The following is a 23,033-nucleotide window of genomic DNA, read 5'->3' on the forward strand; positions in this document are numbered from 1 at the left end:
GTCATGGCCTATTAGGTTATGCCCGGTCATGGCCTCTTAGGCAGGGTTTCAATACCTCAAGTTTGATCCGAGCCCCATAGGGTCAGGGTTTGGTGATAAAGAAGGAAGCGATTAGAATCCAGGTCGGACCTAAATGATCCTATTAAAATATGGAGAGTATGATTTGTGAAATTTCATACCATACCCAGGTTTCAATAAAGTTCCTATTAATGCCTTTCAAAATAAAGTTTCGATTAAGATCTGCAGATTTTCAATGTGGGACCCAACCAGATCAGACCCATTGACACCCCCTAGGCACAGGGTTTCACACCATATCTAGACCCCAGATTCTACTGCGAAATCCAAGTATAATCCGGATCCAGAGCATTTTTCGGATCTAACATCGGGTTCATCATGACCCGAACCATGTCACCCTAAAACTATTGAGAGAAAAAACACCCTAGGGGTTTCCTCTCTCACGTCTCTCTCTTTCCCTGAGAGGAAGGGAGAGGGAGAGGGAGAGGGAGAGAGAAGATGTCTCACAGGAAGTTTGATCACCCGAGGCATGGCTCTCTTGGGTTCCTCCCGGGTAAGAGGGCCTCTCGCCACCGCGGCAAAGGTGAAATCTCAAGACTACCAAAATCTTTATTTTCTCTACGTCGTCTGCATCTTATTCTCATTGCTTGGTTGATTCTTCTTCCTTTTACTGGATCTGTTTCCGTCGTCTCTGAGGGGAAACCTGCTCAGATTTTTTTCCTTGTTGATGTCGCGAATTGAAGCCGTTGAAGGGAACGTGTAGTCGTTTCATTTGATCGTTTATATACGATACATTTTGTGAATTTCGTTTTTATCTAGCTCTTCTTCTTTCTCCTTGGTGGATTATTCTATTCATGCTGTTGTCTTCCATCATCTCTGAGTGCAAATGCATATAGGTTTTTTTCATTTTCCTTGCTGTTTTGACAAATAGAAACTAAGGAAGGGAACACATTTCTGCCAATCGTTTTGCTTCCGTCGTTTTTATGTGATAAATCGTGTGGATATCTTCTCCCTTCTCCTTGTTTGGTTTGTGCATTTATGCTGACGCTTTCAATGAACTCTGAGCGAGATGTGTATATTTTGTTTGTGTATACTTTGTTTGTTTTGCTTGACGATATCACGAACGGGAGCCATTGTACTAATTTATGCTCTTCGTTTCATCTTCGTCATTTTTTTTGCAATAAATTTCACGGGTTTTCTCTCGTTTTTCTTCTTCCTTGGTTGGTTCTTCTCTATGTAGTCAAAAGTGGTAGGCGGTGAGCCCTTAAAAAAGCACCCAATTAAAAAAATAAAGAAAAATTGTCACAAACACACCTAAGTTATTAGTATTGATAAAAAACATACCTAAGTTTTGAAAAATGTTAAAAACACACCTAAATTTATGTTCCTTTAAACATATGTCTGTTTCTGTTCGTTTAACTTGGGTTGACATAAACCCAAGTTGAGTTTCGAACATAAATTTGCTAATTTAACCCCCACCCCCACCTTCTCTCTCTCTCTCTCTGCCACCACTACAGCCAACTAAATCTTATCCTTTCTGCCACCCAGTGTTATTAAAAATGCGTCTCAAGGCGCAAAAAGCATGCCTCGCCTCGAGGTGAGGCGCGCCTCAGGATGAGGCGTGTACGCCTCGATGCATTTGACCTTCATTTGACCAAAATTTAGGGCTTAAACCCTTTATTTTTTTATTATCATTTTTTTCTCACGCCTCTCTCTCTTATTTTTTTCTCACAGCATTCTCTCTTGGCTCTCACAACATTCTCTCTCTCTCTCTCTCGTGGTGGAGCCCCGAAACAAGTACGCTCTCTCTCATCTCTGTTTTTTTTCTCACACGTAGTGTCTTTCTCTCTCATTTTTTCTCACGCAGCCTCTCTCTCATTTTTTTCTCACGTAGCCTCTCTCTTTGGTTTTCTTCTCACACGGCCTCTCTCTCTCGTCTCTCACATCAGTCTCTCTCTCGTGGTGGAGCCTAAAAACATGTACTCTCTCTCTCTTGTCTCTCATTTTTTCTCATGCACAGTCTCTTTCTCTCATTTTTTTTCTCACGCAACCTTATTAATAAGTTATTTTTTTCTCACGCAGCCTCTCTCTCATTTTTTCTCACGCAACCTTTCTCTCTCATCTCTCACAACAGTCTCTCTCTCATCTCTCACAACAGTCTCTCTCGCGGTCGAGCCCGAAAACATGTACTCTCCCTCTCATATTTTTTTGATAGATTCTAATTCTAATTTTTGGGAATCACGATTCTCATTTGGCTGCCAATAGAAGCTGATGATGTTCAATAATTTTTTTTCTTGTTTTTTTAATGCTTAAGTATAAAAATATATGAGAAAAAATGCCATTTTTTCAGCTGTTTTTTGGCTGGACTCTGTAGTCATTGCAGTAATTTGCTGCAAACTTTGTGCATGCCTGCATTTTCGTTAATCTGCATATTATTTTTTCACCATTTTTTATAAAAAAATGCCTGAATTTTTTTTGTAAAGCCTCTATTGATGATCAGTTGTGGTTTGTATTAAGACAAAAGGTAATAAGTAGCAATACAACCTTGCATTTTTTTTTTTAAAAGAAAGAAAACTACAGTTAGACAGACCCTTATAGTTATACAATCATATTCCATTGGGATTGAACTTGCAATGTTTCAATATAAGGTGACTTGCCCTAACTGTTTGATGCAGATCATTTTATATTTATTTTAGAGTTTAGAGTTTTTCGATATTTGTATTAGGATATTGGATCTATCCAAAATAAAAAATTAAAAATTAAGATTAAGGTTTTATTTTTTTATAAATACTTGTTATACAGGGAGAGAGTTTGTTGATGAATAAAATTTATTATTTTTCTTGAATTTATGCATTATTTTTCTTGAGTTTTGATTGTTCTGGCTTTCATAGCATAATTTTGGTTATATAATTAGTTTTCAAGTTATTTAATTAGTTTTCAAGTTAGGTAATTAGTTTTCAAGTTATTTAATTAGTTTTCAAGTTATATATGTTGATTTTTATTGAATATGAATCTAAATTTTTGTGTTAATATATATTTTCTTATATGCATTTTTGCAGTTGAACAATGAGAAAAGATGTAGGATGAGATCATGGAGTTAAAGTTCCAAATCTCACTAAAGATTCTAAACTCGTAAAACATGTAATTTGCAATTATTATCATAAAGAGTTTATATGAGGCATCTATAGGTTAAAGCATCACTTACCTGACACAAAACATGGCATGTACGAAGAGGTTCCACTTGATATAAAAAGATTTTTTTTTTCAGAATCATCTAAGAGATCAGAAGCAAAAGAAACAAGAGGAAGAACAAAACAAGTTGGAAATCGGGAGGAGTGTTTATTTTGGATCATCAACAGACAATAATGTGAACAAAGAAACCAATTGATCATGTAGTGATGCAAAAAAAGCACAGGTAATCCCATGGACCTCTTTGTGAACAAAGAAGTACGACAAACCACAATAAACACTGCTTTCAAAAGGGATAAAAGAAAAATCGTATGTCGTGCCATTGAAGGCTTTTTTAATTCAAATGCCCTATCATTTAATCTTTGCAACAGTCCATATTTTGGTGCAAAGGTAGAAGCTATTGCAAATTATGGGCGAGGGTTCAAACCGCCTTCTTATCACGAGATCAGAACATAGATTCTGAAGGATGAGGTAGATTGTATTCATGAAATTTTAAAAGAATTAAAAAAGGAATGACCAAAGGTTGGTTGCAACTTTATGAAAGATGGTTGGATAGATGAAAAAGGAAGATACTTAATTAATTTTCTTGTGAACAACTAATCTGGAACAATATTTTTGAAGTCCGTTGACATCAGCGACATGAAAAAACTGGTGCAAATTTGTGTAAGTTGTTTGAAGAAGTTGTTAAAGAAGTTGGTGAAAGTAATGTGGTGCAATTCATTACAGATAATATACCAAATTATGTAGCAGCTGAGAATATATTAACAGTAGAAAAAACATGTTTTTGGACACCATATGTGGCGCATTGCTTAGATCTTATATTAGAAGATATTGGAAAGATATCAAATTTTAAAGATATAGTAGAAAAGGTAAAAAAAATCACAAGATATATTTATAGTCATGCATGTGTATTAAATTTGATGAAAAAGTTCACAAAGAAGAAAGAACTTCTGCGTCCAGTCGTCACTCGTTTTACCATAACATATCTCACGCTTTGTAGTATTGGATGTTATAAGAAAGAGTTGAAGTCGATGTTCTTGTCTTCAAATTTTAGATCATCTAATTACTATAAGAAATCTGATGTTAAGAACATTTCTTATATTGTTCTTAATGATCATAAGTTTTGAGCTGCCATATCATATGCAATTAAAGCTACACTGTCTTTCGTTAAAGTGCTGCGATTAGTGGATGCAGATTAGCCTGCTATGGGATTTTTGTACGAGGCAATGGATAGAGCAAATGAGGAAATTGCTTCAAACCTTGACAAGGTTGAAAAAAAATATAAACCTATTTGGAATATCATTGATAGACGATGAAACTTGCAACTTCATAAGCTTTTGCATGCATCTGCCTATTATTTAAATCCTTATTTTCATTATGCTAACGACTTCAACCTGGATGAAAAAGTTATGAGTGCCTTTTATGTTTGTGTTGAAAATTGGTTTCTGATGCAACTGTTCGGTTGAAAATTACAACACAAATCGATGCATTTAAAAAGGCAAATGGTTTGTTTTATAGACAGGCAGTTGTTACAACAAAAAAATTAAAAAGTCCGTTTGCAATTATGTTGTTATTTGTTAATATTTTTTTGATTATTTTGTTAATTATGATATTCTTAATATTTTTATTGTTTTATTTGAATGCTGCTGATTGGTGTTCATTTGGGCTCAAAAATTTTGAGTTGATGAATTTTGAAATTTGAATTTTAAGTTTGACGTGCAATGCATTGGGATCTGAGAGAAATTGGAGTACTTTTTCATTGGTTTGTGACTTTGTATTTTATTTTTAAAATACAATTTTATAAGTGTAATTATCTTATAATTGATTATCAACGATTTGAAATTATAGGTGCATACAAAACAGAGGAATAGACTTGAACAAGAGAAGATGAATGCATTGATTTTTGTAATGTACAATATAAAATTAAGAGAGAGAAATATGAGGAGGAGGGCTACTAAAGACCCTATATGTCTAGATCATATAGAATCAAACGATGAGTAGATTGTGGAAAAAGAAGATCCAGTGTTGCTTAGTGATCCCAATTGGTTGGAAGATTCATGGTTGGATCCGAACTTCAACATAAATGCCATTGAGCATGTGCCTATTGAAAAAGTCACTTCACCTCATTATTCATAAAGTGGTTTTAGGCAAGACAAGTCTTTAAGAGATAGAGGTAAAACTATATTCCTTTTACCTTGGTATAAATATAAATGTATTTTTTGAATTACATAAAATAAATATTTAATACATGATTTTTTATTGAAGAAAAAGAAAAGCAAAAGAAGTGACCAAGGATGTGGAGGAAGAAAGTGTAGAAGATGAAGAATCAGAGAATGAAGATGAAAGAGAACCTATTTATATGGATTCTTCAGATGATGATATTGAAGACTTAGATATTGATGATGATGAGACACAAGAAGAGCCTAGGCCCTAATTCATATCATAGAGCTATGGGCATTTATATGTTTTTTTCGGTCTTTCATTTGCAATTGTGAATGTTAAGACTCTCATTTTAAAGAGTTTTTGACAAATATTTTAACATTTGGTTGTTAATGCTAACATGGATTTTCTAATTATGATATGATAATGCTAATTTGCATTTTGTTGTTAATGTTAATTTTTTATTGAATGAATGCCCATATTTTATTTCATACATAGATCAAGTTGTTGCATTAATGTTACTTTTATATGTTAATCTCATATTTTTTCAGTATTTATTTGAGATTTTTTTTATTTTTTATTGGTTGTTGCTTCATTAAAAAAGTATTTTTTATTTATTTATGATTTTAGATATTTTTTAAAGTTTAGTTTTTTTTTTAGGCTTATGCTTTATGCCTCGCCTCAGATTTTGGTGGACCGCCTCGCTACGCCTCAACGCTTTTCACAACACTGTTTGCCATTTAGCAGTTTAATTTGTTCAGTATTGTTTTATCTCTTCATGAGGACCTTTGTTTCTTCAACTATTTGTTCCATCACTCACTCAAAAAAAAATATTTGGAAGAAATGAAAACATTGGTGGTGGATGGATAGAAAATTATGAGAGAAGGAAGAAATGGTGATGATGGTAGGAAGGAGAAGAAAGTGGGGACGGTTGGTGCTAAAAAAGGTGGTGGTAATGGGCAGCAACGAAAAATAAAAAAAATGGTTAGTGGTGATAGTGGTAATAGGAAAGGAGAGAAGAGGTGGCGATGGTAGAGGCTGCAACAATGTTGTGAAAAGCATTGAAGCGTAGCAAGGTGCTCCACCAAAACTCAATTTTTTTAAAACTTAAAAAAATTATAAAAAATATCTAAAATTATAAATAAATAAAAAATACTTTATTGACGAAGCAACAACCAACAAAAAATAAAAAGTCTCAAATAAATATTGAAAAAATATGAGATTAACATGTAAAAATAACATTAATACAACAATTTGATTTATGTAAGTATCTAAGAAATAAAATATGAGCATTCATTCAATAAAAAATTGACATTAATAATAAAATGCATATTAGCATTAACAACATTATGTCACAATTAGAAAATGCATGTCAGCATTAACAATCACATGCTGATGTATTTGTCCAAAACTCTTCAAAATGAGAGTCTTAACATTCACAATTGCAAATGAAAGACCCCAAAAAACATATAAATTGCCATAACTCTATGATATGAATTAGGGCCTAGGCTCTTCTTGTGTCTCGTTATCATCAATATCTAAGTCTTCAATGTCATCATACAAGGAATCCATATAAATAAGTTCTCCTTCATCTTCATTCTCTGACTCTTCATCGTCTGCACTTTCTTCCTCCACATCGTCTGTCACTTCTTTTATTTTTTTTTCTTTCAATAAAAAATCATGTATTAAATACTTATTTTATGTAATTAAAAAAATACATTTATATTTGTACCAAGGTAAAAGAAATATAGCTTTACCTCTATCTCTTGAAGACCTGTCTTACCTAGAACCACTTTATGAATCATAAGGTGACGTGACTTTTTTAATAGCCACATGCACAATGACATTTATGTCGAAGTTCAGATCCAATTATAAATCCTCCAATCAATTGAGATCACTAAGCAACACTGGATCTTCCTTCTCCACAATCCACTCATCGTCTGAGTCTATATGATCTAGACATATAAGGTCTTTGGTAACCCTTCTCGTCATATTTCTCTCTCTTAATTTCATATTGTACATTACAAAAACCAATGCATTCATTTTTTCTTGTTCAAGTCTATTCCTTCGTTTTGTATGCACCTATAATTTCAAATAATTGATAATCAATTATAAGATAATTACACTTATAAAAATGTATTTTAAAAATAAAATACAAAGTCACATACCAATGAGAAAGTACTCTAATTCCTCTCACAACCCAATGCATTGCATGTCAAACTTAGAATTCGAATTTCAAAATTCATCAACTCAAGATTTTCGTGCCCAAATGAACTCCACCCATCAACTGCATTCAAATAAAACAATAAAATATTGATAAAAATATTAAGAATGTTATAATTAACAAAAAATATAAAAAAATATTAACAAATAATAACATAAGTGCAAACTTACCGGGGCTTTTAAATTTTTTGTTGTAACAATTGCCTATCTACCAAACAACTTCTTTGCCTTTTTAAATGCATCGATTTGTGTTGTAATTTTCAACCGAACAGTTGCATCATAAACCAATTTTTTAACACAATCTTAAAAGTCACTCATAACTTTTCCATTCAGGTTGAAATTGTCAGTATAGTGAAAATGAGGATTTAAATAATAGGCAGCTGCATGCAAAGGCTTATGAAGTTGCAAGTCCTATCGTCTATCAATGATATCCCAAATAGGTTTATATTTTTTTTCAACCTTATCAAGGTTTGAAGTAATTTTCTTCTTTGCTCTATCCATTGCCTCGTACAAAAATCTCATAGCAGGCTCATCTGCATCCACTAATCGCACTACTTTCACGAGAGGCAGTGTAGCTTTAATTGCATATGATATGGCAGTTCAAAACTTATGATCATTAAGAATAATATAAGAAATGTTCTTAGCATAAGATTTCTTATAATAATTAGATGATCTAAAATTTGAAGACAAGAACATCGACTTCAGCTCTTTCTTATAACATCCAATACTATAAAGCGTGAGATATGTTATGGCAAAACGAGTGACGGCTGGCCGTAGAAGTTCTTTCTTCTTTGTGATTTTTTGTATCAAATTTAATACCCATGCATGACTATAGATATATCTTATAATTTTTTTGCCTTTTCTACTGTATCTTTAAAATTTGATATCTTTCCAATATCTTCTAATATAAGATCTAAGCAATGCGCCGCATATGGTATCCAAAAACATGCTTTTTCTGTTGTTAACATATTTCAACTGTTACATAATTTGGTACATTATCTGTAATGAATTGCACTACATTACTTTCACCAACTTCTTCAAACAACTTACACAAATTTGCACCAGTTTTTTCCATGTTGCTGATGTCAACAGTATTCAAAAATGTTGTTCCAAATGAATTGTTCACAAGAAAATTAATTAAGTTTATTCATTTTCCATCTATCTAACCATCTGTTATAATGCTGCAACCAACCTTAGGCGATTCTTTTTTGAATTCTTTTAAAATTTCATGAGTACAATCTACCTCGTCATTCAAAATACAGGTTCTGATCTCGTGATAAGAAGGCGGTTTGAACCCTCGCCCCTAATCTACAATAGCTTCTACCTTTGCACCAAAATATGGATTGTTGCAAAGATTAAATGATAGCGCATTTGAATAAATTTTTTTTTACCAATGGCACGACATACGTTTTTTCTTTCATCCTTTTTGAAAGCAGTGTTTATTGTGGTTTGTCGTACTTCTTTGTTCACAAAGAGGTCAATGGGATTACTTATGCTTTTTTTGCATCATTGTATGATCCACTGGTTTCTTTGTTCACATTATCGCTTGTTGATGATCCAAAATAAATACTCCTGATTTTCAACTTGTTTTGTTCTTCCTCTTTGTTTCTTTTGCTTCTGATCCCTTAGATAATTCTGAAAAAATCTTTTCACATCAGGTGGAACCGCTTCGCACATGCTTACACCATGTTTTGTGCCAGTTAAGCGATGTTTTAACCTATAGATGCATTCTTTAGTCTCTTTATGATAGTAATTGCAAATTACATGTCCTACGAGTTTGGAATCTTTAGTAGGATTTAGAACTTTAAATCTATGATCTCATCCTGCATCTTTTCTCATTGTTCAACTGCAAAAATGCATATAAGAAAATATATATTAACACAAAAATTAAAATTCATATTAAATAAGAATCAACATATATAACTTGAAAACTAATTAAATAACTTGAAAACTAATTAAATATCTTGAAAAATAATTATATAACCAAAATTATGCTATGAAAGCTAGAACAATCAAAACTCAAGAAAAATAATGCATAAATTCAAAAAAAATAATAATTTTTATTCATCAACAAACTCCCTCAACATATAACAAACATTTATATAAAAATAAAACCTTAATCTTATTTTTTAATTTTGGATAGATTCAATATCCTAATACTAAGATCTAAAAACTCTAAACTCTAAAATAAATCTAAAATGATCTGCATCAAACAGTTAGGTCTAGTCACCTTCTGTTGAAATATTGCAAGTTCGATCTCAATGGAATATGATTGTATAACGGTAAGGGTAAGTCTAACTGCAACTTTTCTTTTCTTTTTTTTCTTTTTTTAAATGCAAGGCTGCACTGCTACTTATTACATTATGTCTTAATACAAACCCCAATCGATCATCAATAGAGGCTTTATAAAAAAAATATAGGTATTTTTTATTAGAAATGGTGAAAAAAACAATATGCAAATTAACGAAAATACAGGCATCTATAGAGTTTGCAACAAACTTATTACGATTACAGGGTCCAACCAAAAAACAAAAAAAATGACATTTTTTCTCATGTTTTTATACTTGAGCATTAAAAAGAACAGAAAAAAAATGGTTGCACATCATTAGCTTCTATTGGCAGCCAAATGAGAATCATGATTCTCAAAAATTAGAATTAGAATCGATCAAAAAATATGAAAGGAAGAGTACCTATTTTCGGGCTCGACCACGAGAGAGACTGTTGTGAGAGACGAGAGAGAGAGAGGCTGCGTGAGAAAAAAATACTTAATGAGACTTTGTCAGAAAAAATGAGAGAGAAAGAGACTTCGTGTGCGAAAAAAATAAGAGACAAGAGAGAGAGTATCTATTTTCGGGCTCCACCACGAGAGAGATTGTTGTGAGAGACGAGAGAGAGAGAGAGAGGCTGTGTGAGAAAAACACCAGAGAGAGAGGTTGCGTGAGAAAAAAACGAGTGAGAGGCTGCGTGAGAAAAAATGAGAGAGAAAGAGACTACGTGTGAGAAAAAACCCAGTGATGAGAGAGTGTATTTGTTTCGGAGCTCCACCACGAGAGAGAGAGAGAGAGAGAGAGAGAGAGAGAGAGAGAGAGACTGTTGTGAAGAAAAAACTAGAGCGAGTGAGGCGTGAGAAAAAACAAGAATCAAAATTTAGGAACGGGGGTGCTTTGTTTAAGCCCTAAATTTTGGTTTGACCAAATGCATCAAGGTGTATACGCCTCATCCTGAAGCGTGCCTCAAGGCCTATGAGGCGCACGCCTCGGGCCTTTTGCGCTTTACACATGCGCCTCAAGGCATAAACCCCTCACGTTGAGGCGATACGTGTTTTTTGCGCCTTGAGGCGCGTTTTTAATGACACTGATGGCGACATTTACTTCCAAAGTTTTGATGGAGATTAACTGAAGCATCCACTCAGTTATTGAAGGTCAAAAGGATAATTACAGCATACAATCTTATGGCAACTTTGGCAGAAGTAAAGTTTGAGCTTTTTAATTAACCATAGAAAAGCTTATTGGTATTTTTAACATTTCTCAAAAATTAGGTGTGTTTTTTATTAACACTAATAACTTAGTTGTGTTTTTAAAAAAAATTCAAAAATAAAAAATACACAAAATATGCAAATAAACTACTAAAATTAATAATAAACATGTATGCAACATAAAATCAATCAACAATAAGCAATAAACAAAAAATATGTCAAAACATTATAAAACCATTATGTTACGTAACCTACTTAAAAAAATAATTAAGAACAATTGAATAAACAAACGTTACAAACCACACAACTGTCAATGCATATGTATATATGTAGTAAACAAGCAAGAAAAAAGTCATGCTTTAAGTCTTTAACATAATCATGCACTCGAAGAAACATGGATTATATAAACAGTAAAATATAATCCTTAGAATGGGATTCCAACCCATCTCCTTTTGTTTTGATAAGAGTTGCTCTTTGGAGAGCAGGGTACGATGGAAGTTGTAAGCTGTGTTTTGGGGGGGGGGGGGAGTTATTGTCTATCGTTGACCTCCATGGTAGAATCCATATACACAAAATGGTGCATTCAAAAGAATATATATATTCATCATCTCTGTTTTCCTCTTTTTCTATTAGGCAAAGAAGAAGAAGAAGAGGGGAAAAGGAGATGAGAAAATGGAAGGGGAGGGCAGAGAAGAAGCAGGAGAGAGGGCGAGAAGAAGAAGAAGAGGGCGAGCAAGAAGAGTGAAGTGGAGGGAAGAAGAAGTGAAAAAGGAAGAAGTTGAGGGCAGAGAAGAAGGTGGGAAGAACAAAGAGGGAGCAAGAAGAAGAGAAGAGGAATAAAAAACAGGGGAGAAAAGGAGAGAGAGGCGGAAAATGGGTTAGCAAGGGGGGCTTAAGGTTTTTAAACCCCAACCCCCCATTTGTATTCTTTTTTAACCAAAAAAGACACATGGTCCAGCGCCTAGACACAGTTGACTAGGCACTGGACCTGCGCCTCGGGCGACTAGGCGCCTAGTTGCTGCCTTTGACTACATAACTATGGTATTTTCCATCACATCTGAGTTAAACATGTGTAGTTTTTTGCTTATTTTCCTTGCCGATATCACAGATTGAACCATGTTAGAGAATATGTTTCTGCTAATTGTTTCATTTTCCTTTTTTGCCCAAGCACAACAATTTCTCAATCTTGTCTACTTCTTTTGTGAGTTGTATCAGGTTACTTAGATCCATCCTAGTTATGGAACATACAGGTAATCCCAAAATTCTAGTGGTATTGATCTGAAATAAAGAGTGTGCACAAAAAGGAAACCTGGTTCTTGAGATTTAAGCTTTTGATCAGTGTGTGACTGAGGCTTATATAGGAATTTGGCTTGTCTGAGAACTTTAAGTATAGCTCTTGCATTGGGTTCTGGTTTGCAGTTCCATCTCAGAGAGCTTTCTTGTGGTGTCTTTGATGCCTTGTTACATGAAGATTAGTTTGTTTTGTTGATTCAAATTCATATGGGATGATTTTTTTTCCTCGTATACTATTTTTCATGCTTCAGTTCTTCCCTAGCCATAGTCAAGTTGACTGGAGAGTGGCTGAGGGAAATGACTATGGTATGCTGTGTGATTTATTTATTGATTGATATGTCCGGAAATGTTATAACGATGCCACTGTTGAAGCATCATCACCTTACCTTTATGATTTCCATGCTATGTCACAGGTGCCGATACAGGTGCAGATGTGTTGATGTGGCACTTTAAAAAAACTTGGCTGCGGGCTGCAGTGAGGGTATTCATATATATATATATATATATATATATATATATATATATATATATATAGAGAGAGAGAGAGAGAGAGAGAGAGAGAGAGAGAGAGTAGGTGTCTGAGCACCTACTTGAGCGCCCTGACCGTCCATCATGCGCGTTGATGGACAGACTCCAAAAAAAAAATAAAACTCATCAAAAATGAGTTTTTTTTCTGCAAAAACTACCTTTAGCTGTGCACAAAAAGCACCACTAAAGGCCACAGGGACGCACACGTTCCTTTTACCTTTAGCGGCACTTTTTGAGCGCCGCTAAAAGGTCTTTTCCACTCATTTTTGCACCAAAAGCATTGTTTTAGCCGTTTTTTTCCTGCTGGCCATCCATCAAGCCCGCGATGGACGGTCAGCTTGATTAAGTAGGTGCTCAAGCACCTATTCATCAAGCAGCTATGCTCTACTCTCTCTCTCTCGCAATATATATATATATATATATATATATATATAATTTTTAACAGTTTTAAGGTAACACTAGGTGTATGTGTGTGCATTTATGTATTTATATATATAATATAGATAAAACTGGACTTGGCTAGAGTAAACTGAATCTATTTTTGGACAAAAATGGACCTCAGTGTAGTTGACTTCACTTGACACAAAGGAAGCTGTGTCCAAATGTACAGGTGCGACGCGGTTGCGGTGCCCTGTTAGTAGGGGTGGCAAAATCTGACACGACCTGCCAACCCGCTTCTTAGCCGGGTTCGGGTTTGACTTAAACGGGTTCGTGTCGTAAACAGGTCGACCCGCCTAACCCGTTTATTAAACGGGTCGGGTTCGTGTTAGGGATATGCCAACCCGCCAACCCGGCTGACCCGTTTAATAAACAGGTTAGGCGGGCGGGTCAACCCGTTTACCCGAACCCGACCTGCCAACCCGCCCGCCAACCCGTTTACCCGACCCCGACCTGCCCGCCAACCCGTTTACCCGACCCGGCCCGTTTATTAAACGGATTAACCATGTTGTGTCGGGTTACCCGTTTAATAAATGGGTTGGGTTCGTGTTTGCCACAGCCGACCCGTTTAATAAACGGGTCGGGTTCGTGTTGAGGTATGCTGACCCGCCGACCCGACCCAATTGCCACCCCTACCTGTTAAGTCGGTGTTATCCATGGTATAATCCAGATGGGTTGGGCAACATTCTTAAGTAGGTTTCCTGGTTGACTAGATCAAGGTACCACCATTGGTAGGTTTCCATGGCCATACATGGTGTGTGCCTTTGACACCTTTTTTGGTAATGTTGGGAAATCATATGCGATGCTTAAAACTGATATGAAACCAGTTCAGGTTGTGGTTGGTGTTTTCATTGGTATCCCAGTTTCTTTTGTGTGGATTGTCTTCTTTGCATCATTTGAACCACCCAACGAGGAAAGGGCACATGTTGCTGTACTGTTATTTTTTTTATTAGGTAAATAGATGCCCTGGAGTGTTTATATTTTCTTATTGTTTGGTCTTTATTTCAGCATGTCTTCCTCATTTAGTTTCTTCCATATGCCAAAGATCCTTGAATTCAAGATTCATGACCTTGGCTTATTTATAACTTCTTGAATGTCAAATCATATCCTCTTTCTATTAAACACTAACTTTCTTGTCACGTCTGCATGCATTAATATATTCAAGTTCTCTGCTATAGAAGTATTTTGTTTGCATCCGGACCAAAACAACTGTGAACTTTTTCTTGTCCATTGCTTGTTTACAAATTCGATGCTTACTATTAATGTGTTCCACAACAGATAAGCTGATTGTACTCTAAGGGTACGTTCGGCTGCTTCTTTCAAAGCATGATTCAGAATCACGTGATTCAGAATCGTATGGGGTCTCATGTGATTCAGAATCTCAAGCAAATTAAAAAGTGACTCATTTGCAAAGGCAAATGAGATTCACTTTCTCACAGCTTATTTTTTATGTTCGGCTGCTTATACAAATGATATTCACTTGCTCATTCAAATGAGAGTGAATCTCATGTGATCCAACCTAACATGCCCTAAGGAATTGCATCATATTTTGCTGTTCTTTTCTTTAATTGTTTGGTCATGACATTAATAATTCTCGGATTTACTGTTTTATTCTTGTTTTTCTGTATCTATGAAATGCTTCAGTGAAGTCTTTCCCAAGAGATGATCCAAGCAAGCCATGCCATCTTACTGCCTTCCTTGGATATAAGGCTGGAATGACCCACATTGTCAGGGATGTGGACAAGCCTGGATCAAGTAAGTTCATTAATCCTCAAACTGGTTACGTTATTGTTGTTTTGCTTCATTGTTAGTTAGACTTGTTTCTAATGTTAATATTAGATTGTGTAGTCATTCTGTTTTAACCAAATCTTGTGTTCAGATCATCCCCCACCATGGCTTTAAAAAAAATCTTATTTTGCAGTCTTCTTTCAGTTTTGCCAATTGCAGTTTATCTTGGTTTAGTTATCTTTTCTGAAATAGCACCTTTTGTGGGAAGGGGAGGCAGGGTTTAGTTTACATAGTTTTTGATTAATAGTCTGTTAAACCTTTTGGGAAACAGGAGAAAGCGTGCACATGTAAGTAGTCTCTGACCTCAACTAACATGGTAGTTGAAACTTGGAATCATCTTAAAGTCATGCTCCAGTATTTATATGCTTCTGCTTAGAGTTTTTTCAATCCACAGGTTAAAGTCGTGATGTGATATTTCCCAACTATATTTTCAGCTCCATTTCACCATTTCCCATTATCTAGTTTATAGATAATTTTTTAATGATCATTTGTGGTCAAATTCTTTTTTTTTTCCTTTATAATTGTATCAGCTTATATTTGCATGTTAAGCTTACAAACTCGAGTTTTATCATGTGTTTAGATTTTGTCTGTCAAACATTTTCTGGTGCAATTCTGAAAAGGAATGTGTTGTCAAATAATTATCATTTCTTATGAGTGTTAATTCTTGTCATAGAGCTTCATAAGAAGGAAACTTGTGAGGCAGTGACTGTAATTGAAACTCCGATGATTGTTGTTGGAGTTGTTTACATTGAACACAGTTTGGGCACAACACTTGGGCGAAGAGGTAATGAGGAGATTCTACAACTGGTACAAGTCCAAGAAGAAGGCATTTACTAAGTACTCAAAGTAGTATGAGAGTGCAACTGGTAAGAAGGAGATTGAAGCTGAGGTGGAGAAAATGAAAAAGTATGCATCTGTTGTCCGTGTCCTGGCTCACACTCGGGTACAATTTAGTTTCCTTGTCATCATAGTGGCTATTTAGTTCTATTGCAGTTCCTAGATTACACGTTATAATTTCTTCTCTTTTTTTTGTTTCTTTTGATTCTCTTTTTATGATAACCAGCTATGTAACTTACTTGAAAGCTCCCTTACAATCCTGCATATAAGGAAAATGAAGGGCCTGAAACAGAAGAAAGCTCACTTGATGGAGATCCAAGTGAACGGTGGAACAGTGGCCGAGAAGGTTGATTCTGCTTACAAGTTCTTTGAGAAACAAATCCCTATGGATGCTGTTTTCCAGAAAGATGAGATGATTGATATTATCAGTGTCACCAAGGGAAAGGGGTACGAGGGAGTTGTCACTCATTGGGGTGTTACCCACCTCCCTTGCAAGACTCACCGTAGACTTTGCAAGGTGGCTTGTATTGGTGTTTGGCACCAGCTAGGGTCTCTTTCACCGTTGCTAGGGCTGGTCAGAATGGATATCACCACCGCACAGAACTGAACAAAAAGATCTACAAGCTGGGCAAGGCTTGACAGGAATCTCATACCGCCATCACTGAGTTTGGCAGGTTTGTTTCTTTATCAATGGCTTGGTTTTTTTCCTTGCTTCTGCTCATAGTTACCCGAGTATGATGCAGCTCTGAGAATTGTTGCGTGAAGCATGAAGTGTTGCGTTAAGCATGAATGAAACGAGCAATATACAATAGAAGCCAGTAGAATATGACAGAAAAATGAAACCTGTGGGTGATTTTAACGAAGGCAATTGTTATATGCTGATTTTGTAATAAAAACATAAAGTTTAAGAAATAAAGTGCCATTATTTTAATGGGAGAAAGACACAATATCACGGCAAGTTAATTTCTCATTTTCCAAGTTTCTCACAGTTTTAGATTCGAGGTTTGGGAAGCTTCTGCTAGCTATGGTTGCCTCTTCTAGTTTCCATCTTTTGTGCGGGCAAGAGTCAGTTTCTTATCTTTGTGTGCAGGACCGAGAAGGATATAACACCTATTGGGATTCCCTCACTATGGTGTGGTGAAGGACGATTACATTCTCATCAAGTGGTGCTGTATCGGTCCTAAGAAGTGCGTGGTGACACTCCATCAATCATTGCTGAAGCAGACTTCGTGTGTGGCCATGGAAGAGATCAAGCTCAAATTCATCGACACCTAGTCCAAGTTTGGCCATGGTCGTTTCCAGACAATAGAGGAGAAGGCCAAGTTTTACGGACAGCTGAAAGCATAAGAAAGTTGATGAAGGCAATGTTTTTTTGCTCGGTTGAGTTTTTGTTTCCATGCAAACTGTTGAGATATTCTATTCCGGTTTCTCGTTGCGATTAAGATATTCTTTTTCTTGAAATTATGCTTCCTAAAGTAATACGTTTTGATCTTCAAGTTTGTCATGAGATTTTGTTAGTCGTGTGTGCTTTGCATCTTGAACCCTAGTTCCCACGGATATGTTGTCTGATTGCCGGATCTCATGTCTTTCAGTTATTCAGACGGTTACGGCTTCATACAGTGGGGAAAACTTGCTCTTTTTAAAAAAAAAATGGAGTAAAAAATCTCATAAAAATTAAAAAATCTGATCAGTTAAGAGAGAGAAAGAGAGAGCCCACAAGGGGCTCATCTGGTAGGGCCGACCTGTGAATGGCACTAAGTTGACAGGACATCATAAGTTTGAAACCCATGTGTGGCATCCCTTGCCACAAGGTCGAAGCTTGATTTAGTTTCCAGTGGGCGGGGTTTTACCAACTGGAGACCGCCAATATGCAGTTGATGAAATGGGGATTTTTTCCTTAGGAGAGAGAGAGAGAGAGAGAGAGAGAGGCTTATACCGCAATAGCAAGGGGAGCCAAGGTAAGATACTGAAACTCTCTGTCTCTCTCTATGTGTGTGTGTGTGGAGGGGGAATTGGCGGTCACGGTCTCTGTCTTGATTCAGTGTAGAAGAACAACAAGCTATATGGTGCACTCCAGTATCTTTTGCTTTTTCCTGTTTCTCTTTGTGGTGGCAAAACTGGATAGCCTCATGGTTGCTGGAGACTTGGGTCAGGTCTAATAAATTGTTTTACTGTGCGAGCTGCAAGGGCCATAGTTACCAGGATACCGAATGGATGTGGGAAGCAAATATAACGAGCGAAAGCGAGAAGGTGTGCATTAAAAAAAATAATATGAAGTGGAAAGTGGGATATATCGTGTCGTGATTGTAAAAAGTAGGAAGTGGCAGTGGAAATGAATAAGAAACCCTTACGAGGGAAGCTATAAGAACTGTGCAAATGAATCAATTAGGAAGCAAAAGAAGCGAGTAGGCACTTTTCACTAAGGGCCCGTTTGCTTGTCACGGAAAGTTGGTGCTTTCCACGGAAATGCATCGACGGGTGTGCATTTTTGTGGGGCCCAAATTGTGCAAGCAAACATGAGAACGCAGATTTGCTTCGACGGGTGTGCAGAAATACATGCAGGTAGGGATGCACAACGATCCGAGCTAGCTCGGGCTTGACCTGTTTAAGCTCAGCTCGAACTGGTTCAAAAAAAAAAAAGAGCCAAGCTTGAACACAAGTCCAGGCTCGGTGTGGATAAACGAGCCGAGCTTGATCAAGTTGTTGAGCTCGATTAAGCTCAAAAAGCTTGACAAGGCTCACATAAGAATGTATATATATAATATTTGCAAAATAAATTTGGAAAGATGTTTCCGTAATGGTTAGGGCCTTGGACACTATCCCAGCAGGTGTTGAGCTGGAATTTTTTCATGCCATGAAACTTTCTCTCTCTGCAAAGTTGAGTCCGGACAATGCTGTTCAAGCTCAGCTATGAGCACGAGCCGAGCTTGAACACATGCATTTTAAAGCGAGCCAAGTTCGAACAGCCCAGGCTCTGCTCGTGTGCATGCCTACATGCATGACCTCCCTTTTCCTAGAAAAGTGTTCCCGTTGTGTGTGTGTGTGTGGGGGGTGGGGGGTGGGGGGTGGGGGGTGGAAGGAAACCATGGAAGAGGTGCCGTGGCTTCCCCTTCCATGACATGCAAACGAGCCATAAAAGAAAGCTAGTTTTCCAACACTTCCCACTCGTCAAGAAAAGCAAATATGATTATAAGAACTCTGGTAATCTGGTTTAAAACGGGCTGAGCCAGAAGCCTGGTTCGGCCGAGGCAGAGTCCAAAGTGAAGGTCCATAGCTCATAGCAGGTCAGGTGGAGCCGGCATGCGGGCCTACCGAGCTGTTGCCCACTCCTAAATCTACTACAGTTAAAATCATATCTGATAGTTTGATGACTACAAGAGGCTGAGCGGCAAAGGTCTAACACGAGGATTTAAAGCAGATTTGGTACAAGCTGAGTCTAGGCTGCTTTGGCTTGGCTCATTAAAGGCTCAGGCTCGGCTCATGGTGAGCTGATATGATCTCCAACATTTGACCAGTAGTGTAAATGAAAAAAAAAATCAAATTTTTTATTGGTCAATACATTATGTAAAGATGAGAATGGAACCCATCTCTCACTTTCAAATGCAAGAGGAAACCAATTGGCCAACAACTAAATTATTAACAAGCTAAACGAGTGAAGTGGAGCCAAGCACCTTCTGTTCATGCTTGGCTCATTATACTCATATGCTCGTGGCTCAGCTTGCCGAGCACCTTCATGTTGCCATAATTATGTATATGAATTGTTGTTTTGATATTGCATGCAACTATGGCTTATGCAAAATCTAATCATGATTTTACTTGTTTTTGTTGCATTATGAGCTCACCTAAAAACTTATATAAGTTAGTGTCAATTTGGACATTAAAAAAACTTTGACCTTAAAACTTTGATGTCTCATAAATAAAGTTAGGAATATAACCCTGAGTGAGTTGGGCTAATGCAATGTATCTTATTCCTTTTCTGCAGTAGGTCTCTTGAAGATGAGACTTTCAATAGATCTACTCAAGACGTCAATATGTGAAAATTATCTGAGGACCCAGTAAAGACCATGAAGCATGTGGCACACATGCTTGTAATAGGCTCGACATTGCCTCTTTACTAGTTAGGCAATTTGATATGTGTGGCCACAGGTAGCCCTATTGAGAGACAATGATTAATAACTATACTTTTTAGTAGCCTTCAAGATAAGATTGACTGCATGAACTTTAGTTTTAGACAATCAATGTATCCTACATTGGTATCGTATGTCTATGTGTTGGGTGAAAAAAGCTTTTTGATGATTATAATGGTAACTAGTGTAAGCGCATTAAGGTCAGACTTCTATTACATTTTTAATGTGGTCCAAGTTAGTATAATAGCAAATGCGCATATATTGAGTCAAAATTGTGATTTTTTAAATAAGTTTTTTGTAAATATTGCTTTTGAGATATGTTTTCATAACTGTTATGTTTGTTAAATTTTATTTTTTTTATTCCTAAAATCTTTACAACTTTTAGCATTTTATTTTAATTAAAAATATTACCTAATGAGAATGACCTTGTTAATTAAGAAAGTATAATTAGATATTAGCATCAATTGAGACTCTTTTTCTTAATAGAAGACTGAAGTCCCTATATTCTATAAATAAAAGGTCTCACTTCAAGGAAGAGAAATGAAAAAAATCTTCTGGGTAGCCTTGTGTCGTGTAGCCAAAAGACAAGCTCAAGACCGCCCCATTCGATGTACTCTTAAACCTAAGGTGAATACAAAAACTTGAGCCTGATTCTCTTTTGATGGTAGTTTAAGTTAAAGTAAGTTGATCTAGCCTTGTACCTTTTACCAGCTGAAGTTTTCAAATCCATGGTATGCTTTCTTTTTATCTCATTCTTGATGTTATTATTGATTTATGTATATTGTTTATTCAAATTTGTATTTAAATTTTATATATATATTTAAGTTAGATCATACACAAAATTAGATAGCTCTTCACATAGTTAGATTGTGAAAGTCCAATTGAATATAATAATTTAGTGATTTTTGATGTGTTGGAATATTCAATTCTCTAAATATTGTCATTTTAAGCCAAAAGCAAATTTCTCCTCTTTCGTGTCTAAAATTGCATGACAATCAAATGTCTTTTGTTTTGACAGATTCGATTGCTTATTTAAATATGCAGGATCTTATTTTTAATCTTCCCTAAATTTATATTTATAATTGTTGATTATAATAACATATTTGTTTCTAATTTCAAATGTTTATTACTTAAAATTTGATCCATCTAAATAAGTTTAGATATTTTATATATATTAACTTAGAATATTGATTTGATTATTAGGATTTTATTTGCATATTTAAATTGAATGTCATATGGATCATATATAAAAGTGGATAACTTCTCTCATTGCTATGATTGTTTTAAATAAAAAAAAAAAGATATGTGTGATTGTTTCTTATAAAATAAAGTAATAAATTTTTATATTTAATTACAATTATAGGTGGATATCTTATAGTGGATTGATAATATTCTTTATAGTATTTAAATTTTATAAAGTTTATAGGTTATTTTTTAGACCTTGACCTACCAAGCAAATGAGTTTGAGATGAGTTTGCAAGCCTAAACGAGATTTACGAATGATTCTGTTTGACAAGAGTAAAGCTAATGGGATTTAGAAATGATAAGGGCTTCTAGTGTCTGTGCATCAAAACCCGATTTAATATTTTACATCTGTGGGTGCTACGTAACTGCCAATATTGGTTTTGAGATAACCATAAAATGGCCACTTTGATGGCAAGGGTGCAAGTTATATGGGTTTGAGCCAGATGTTTGACCGTACTAAATCCAACTTTTTAAAAAAAAAGTCTAGCTGGGGTTAGGCAGACCCCACCAGTTACACAACATACCATTGGGTTTTGAACCTGCAACGTCCCAACACAAGGTGACGTGCACTAGCTGCTCCTACCAGACAAGCAGAGCCCCCCTTGGTTAAATCCAACTTTAGTTGGCTTCAGTAAAGCCTACAATGTAAAAATAAATCTTCATTAATGAGACTTCTTAAAATTTCGATGAATATAGAATTACATCAACTCTAAGGGAGTGTTTGACTTGCAGGATAAGCTTGGGCGGGGCAGACCAGTCCCTGCCCAGGCGCTGTCTGGCGTTTGATATGCCACAATGTAGTTTTTTCGGACAGCACAAACAGCATCCATGCAACGCGTTACAGACGGTGAATGGTGAGTGCCAGACAAACAACACCAGGCGGCATCACACACAGCGTTTGTCCGGTGTATCAAACACACACTAAGAGACCCACAATTCCCCACTTTCACAGGAATTCTTGTTTCCACACATCAGAATGACAACAAAATTTCGCACTATGAAAGACAATTTGTCTCGGTTAATTCGAGAATTAAGCAATATGAAGCTTTAGTTCTACTATGTAATGTGGGCCTTGCGAAAATTCTCCTTAGCAAGAATTCTCTTCTTGGGTCAAATGAGATAGGCAGATGGTTACAAGTTCAAATCCCACGGGTTTATCCCCTGTGTGCCTTTATATATACACACGAGAAGTGGTAGCTGCCTGACCACTTTTGTACCTGACCAAAACGGACCCGCTCTGAGCGTCCATCGCGCTCAATGGTAAAATCCCACTGAAACACCTTTAGCGCAACAAAAAAGTCACCACTAAAAGTCTCAGCGGGACTTTTAGCAGCGACAAGAGTCGCCGCTAAAAGTGCCAGACCTTTAGCACAGACTTTTTTTATCGCTGCTAAAGGTGTTTCAGCAGGATTTTTTCGATGAGCATCCATGGCATCGCACGATGGATGCTCAGCACGTGTCGGTTTTGGTCAGACACGAAAGTGGTCAGACAGCTACCACTCTCTCTCTCTCTCTCTCTCTCTCTCTCTATATATATATATATATATATATATATATATATATATAAAGGCACCTCTATTGTAAATCCAAGATGGTCTTGAAATTACTTGATATATAATGGAAATTGTACCTGTAGTTGTCATCTTCATGTTTGGTTTATTTATAAGCATAAATTAATCGGGCTCCACCAACGAGGGGCTTCGCTTGATTGGTAG

General features: G+C 36.1%; 1 pseudogene across 1 annotated transcript; it reads left to right on the top strand.

Moving 5' to 3' along the window:
* The first annotated feature begins 511 nt into the window (after window positions 1-511).
* LOC149848375 (large ribosomal subunit protein uL3-like) lies at window positions 512-22,313 on the top strand (annotated as a pseudogene). The gene is made up of 6 exons (XR_016432759.1): window positions 512-598; window positions 14,966-15,076; window positions 15,783-16,052; window positions 16,173-16,620; window positions 17,037-17,307; window positions 22,051-22,313. The product of XR_016432759.1 is annotated as a large ribosomal subunit protein uL3-like (transcript).
* Window positions 22,314-23,033: the final 720 nt, after the last annotated feature.

The sequence above is a fragment of the Nuphar pumila genome, chromosome 1 (genome assembly GCF_984573655.1).
Source record: "Nuphar pumila chromosome 1, dmNupPumi1.hap1.1, whole genome shotgun sequence".
Lineage (NCBI taxonomy): Eukaryota > Viridiplantae > Streptophyta > Magnoliopsida > Nymphaeales > Nymphaeaceae > Nuphar > Nuphar pumila.